Raw genomic sequence first — 4876 nt, forward strand, 5'->3', positions numbered from 1 at the left:
CCCAGAGCATGGAAGCTCCTGGGCAAGGTCTTGCCAAGAGCCACTGACACCACAGCCCCACCCCTGCCCTCCCCCAAATCAGCCCCTGCAGAGAGGCAAAGCAGGCGCAAGCCRAGGAARGAACRGGGCAGCTCCCAGCGCAGTGGAGATGAGCCAACAGCTTTATTCTCRGGGGCTCGGGGTACCGCTGCCATTGCTCAGTGCTGCCGCACGCCCCCTCCGGCATAGGGGTGGCACAGGAGGAGCACAACAGCAGCTCCCAGGTCCTGGCCAGGCAAAAGGGTTGTTTGCGGTTGCAGCCARGGCTGCTTGCCCTGATGCCAGCAGGCTTCCAGGGGCCAAGGGAGTGCAGCAAGGCAGTGCTGAATTCCAATGCATGCCAGATTGAATTCCAAATGAGCCTTAGCCTTCCTCATCACATCTCTGCATGCTCTGACAGCATTCTTATAATGCTCSCAAGTAGCCTGTCCATCTTCCTTTTAATGAAGGGAAAGTGAAACTCAGCCATTCAAATACGTTCGTTTTCAGCAGCAGGACTGAGCATTTGCTTTAATACAGCCCTCCAGCGTTGTGATCTTACAGTCCGTAGGTTGAGGAAGTCCATGTAACTACTGGACTGCTATACACTGCCATGTAGCTTTGTTCCTACATTGTTCCATCCTGGTGGCCAGAGAGCTGGGAGCCAGAGACAGCTGCACTAAGATGTCCTTGGACCTCACCTCTCTGTGTTCTGACTGCCCAGACCTTACTATTTCCTCTGTTCAAGCACCACCATCAGGGTCACTATACATTTTCCTAGAAATGTGTTTCTAATGTCCTCATATCCTCATAGTGAACATGTCACTGTTTTTGCCCCTGCTAAATGTTTAAGCAATGGCAAGTCATCTAGGATAGGACTAGTCCTTGCACAAACTGCAGTATCAACTCCCTACTTCCTCTCATGTTCCCTGTGGCTTGCTTATTTAGAGGAAAATGCTAAAGGGGTGGAAGAAATCAATCAGAGCCCCAAACAAACCCAACAGCTCTTCTGTAACGAGCTATTAAAGGTGGGTGTCATGGTTTGGCCCTGCCACTGCAAATCGTAATGAGAAACTGTGAAGACAAACATTGACATAGCAGCCCTAGGGATAAGCTTTCACTGTAGTCCATCTAAATTCCTGCACTCCTATTTCAATGTCGCCATTTTCACTGAACAGTAAAAGAAACAAATCTGCGTATCTTTATGGTGCAGGGAAGCTGGAATGTAGTGCAGGAAGGGGATCATACAGCCCAGACAGTTTGTGCCAGTCCTTCCGGATTTCTGCTCACAACCAGGCATCCTGTCTCCAGGAAATAAAAGCAGCATTTTCCAAGCCTGCCAGCTATCCCTGATATCCAGATTTTAATACCCTGTGGATTCACATAATTTTAAACCTTTGGAAATATTTATTAGGGGTGCTTTTAAGATAAAGTAGTGCTCACATTCCAGTGTTAATATTCTGTTTTACATCAGTTCTCATACATCTCTCTTCTCATCCTAGCGCTTGAGTACTTTCCGGTCGTGAATTAAGTAACATGACTAACATCTGTCATGCATGGCTTGTTCTTCCTCTTTTATGATATAAAGGACTCCAAAGATCTAAGTAGCAAATCTCTCTTTCTATTAGGCTTTTATTATTTTTTTTCCCCAGGAGACGTCTTCCTGGCAGCTTAGCATATTAGCCATCTGAATCAGAGCTATAGAGTTTTTCCTTTAGTCCAGCCTTCTTTAGTGTGAAGGCATGCATGCATGCCCATATATATGTGCTAGGTGAGTATATTCTGGATCAGGTCCCTATCTTGTCAGACAAGGTTTRATGTGTTCAGGCACCTAACTATAATCAATGACAGATGTCTAAGTATTTTGGAATAACCTTGTCTGCCATTTTGGGTGCTTGGATACCTTTTAAGAAGTGGCCCTAAGTGATTTATCCAGAAGAAGTCTATAGCTCAGTCATGCAATTAATCCAGTTCTTCTAAGTTTTGGTCCAGTGTTCTAACTTCTAAGACCATCTTTCTCCCTGATAATACAGATAGCAGAAAAAAGCTGTTTAAAGGATGGAGCAATTGGATAAGGAGAACAGATTAGCAAGTGCAGTGGAGACTCAGGCAGTGTAAATTTCAAATAGCTTCAAAAATCATTAGACTAACAGTATATAAATGTTATAAAAGCAGTTGATCTGCACATCGCTCACAAATYCACTACCACTGGTCAACTGCAGTCCCAGAGACGCTGGTATTATGAGCCCTAATGCATTGTATTTAATGCTGCTGTGGGGCAAGATGTACTAATTACATGTAAGTTTTCCAAGATTTCTGTCGGGAGTATTTCACAGAAAAGATAATTGTTCTTCAGGGGGTTTCAGCACTCATTTATTTAATTATACTAGAGTTTTCATATATATTGTGAAAATGCAAGCAGAAAGAAAACTATTAGCCAGATATACAGTATGCTGGGGAAAAGGGGAGCAGACGGAGAGTTGAAGAGRAGGCATCGACAGTGATGATGCCTCCTTGTACCCTGGGAGCTTCTGAGCTTAGAACAAAGTCACAACAGATAGCTAGTAGGAAGCTAAATGGACATCAGCCACCAACCTTGACTCAGGGTTACCTGTATTAAAACTAATGTTGCATGATAGAGATCAGAAAATACTGATTTCTGCAGAACTTCACAGACAAGCATTTCCCAAAATGGTATTCCTTTTTGTATTGCTACCGTAAAAATTAGTCTTAAATTGTATGTGTCTGTAATCTCCTAGGAAAGGGCTAGTCTGTTAAATGTTTCACTTTGATACTCTTTAAGAAGTATTTTAATGTTGTCAAGGCATCTTGATTCTACCATCTCAAAACAACAGTCTTGGGCTTTTAATTTTTTGTCTTGAAATAACCCTTTGAAAAGTTTTCTTCATTTTACACTGAAAATATAAAAAAGAGGAGGTCAAAGGGAGGATAAAGCATTTTGACTCACCTGAAGGAAAGGTTTGTTATGACTTGATTCAAAAGCACTTTCTCTTATTCATAAATTTCACAAATTTGATTTTTCATGAGGAATCTTGAAGAAAGCTGGGAAACACTTTGAAATCACAAAAATTCTCACGAGCCGGGAAAAATATCCTAACCCTCCCTGTAAAACACTGAAGAAACAAAAACACCTTGACAGGCAGCCTTTAGTCAAGGGTAACAGAAGTGATTGCTGCTGTCTCTTGCTGTTTCAGAAATAATATGCAAGAAACTGGTGGCTGCCAATGAGGAACAGCTGTTCATTAAGAGTCCCAGGCAAACTGATGGCATTAAAAGCTGTTTTCTGCCAAACGTGAGGGCAATGCACCTCAGAAACACCTTTCATACCATGTTGGCAGCTTTTATATTTTCAAAAGGCAGTATGTGTGCCAATTGCACGGAGCTCAGAAAAACAGTCAATGCTTCCTTGACACACCAGTGCCAACAAGGAGATCCGAGGTCCCTGAAGTCAGCTGGATTCAGTGCAAGTCTGAAAAGGTCACTTTTTTCTTACACATCAAGAGATCATTCCTTAGACACATGGTAGCACAAGCTAATAGAGCAGCAATAATAATGAATTAACTGCTCATTAAAACAATAACATTACTGAAGAATAATGAAAGCCTATTTTACATACTTCTACTTGCCCTAATTCTGCTTCGAGTGATATGGGAGCGTGGACAAGGCATTGTAGGTTTAAATAAAGCTGGACAGTGCAAGGGCAGCCAGATTTGCCTGTGCAGGGTTGTAAAGCAGCAAGGACCTACAGTTCAAGCTTCAGTTCACACAAGTCCCCGCCAGTTTGCTGAGACACCCACTAACAGCAGCTAGACACTTTTTTTTTCTTGCTTGCTTCCTTTCTCACTTCCTTTCTCCTTTCCTTTCTTTTGCCACCTCCCAGCTTAGACTTTTATATCCTATCAGGTTCTTCTGCTTTTTCACCTTTTTAATTAGTCTTTTRAATTAAAACCAGCTGAACTCATTTATTTTCTAGATTCTGAAGTTGTGTCTCTGCCCACCATTCCCTTTTCCTATTAATACTCAGAGCTTTGCAGAATTTTTTCCTGAAAAAGACCACATTTCAAAAGAGCGTGATATTCTGCATTTAAGAGTTAATGAAATATTTAGCCTTCTGTTTCCCAAAACTGGTGCTATATTAGCTTAAGGAAAATGAGGTAAACATGAATATTTGTAAATGTGAATATTTGTAATCCAGGGTGTACTGACAATGCATTCAGGACTACCTGCAAAACTTAAATGAGTTTCGATTGACTTATTTCTCAAGGTTTATCTGAGTAAAAATGCAGGCTTTACACCTGCTGGAGCCAGGGAGTCTTTGCTTAAGGAAGGAAGGACTTTAGAAGTTTGCTCAGAATGAAACACATTTACATTAACTCTAGGTTTTTCAGTTCATTCTAAACCCCCAAATTGGACTAGGTTTTTCTGACAGCCCTGCTTCCATTATAACTGCACTAATAAGGATTTTGTTTTCGAGAAATATAAAGAGGCCCTTTGAAATACTGGCTCTGCACAGGGGTTACTATGGCTTTTGTAATGCTATGACAGTAAGTCACAGCAGCATTTGAGAACATCAAGTTTATATACTTGTTCTTGTGTATACCACTCATGTGAGACAAACAAGTTTCACACCCAGATTTCTAGATTTCTGTTGTGACCAAAGCCTTTATCTACATATGGGCTTTTCACCCACCCTCGCAGGCTGCTCTCAAGCAGGGTGCAACAAGTACTAAGGAGCTGGGGAAGTATATAAAACAGTTCAGGGCAGAAGGAGACACTGTCACACCCAGAGGAAACAGAAATACTTTTCATTTGAAGCGCTCATCTTGTTCTCCGCTTT

The sequence above is a fragment of the Rhea americana genome, unplaced genomic scaffold (assembly GCF_003343005.1).
Source record: "Rhea americana isolate MKP2758 unplaced genomic scaffold, rheAme1 scaffold_182, whole genome shotgun sequence".
Taxonomy (NCBI): domain Eukaryota; kingdom Metazoa; phylum Chordata; class Aves; order Rheiformes; family Rheidae; genus Rhea; species Rhea americana.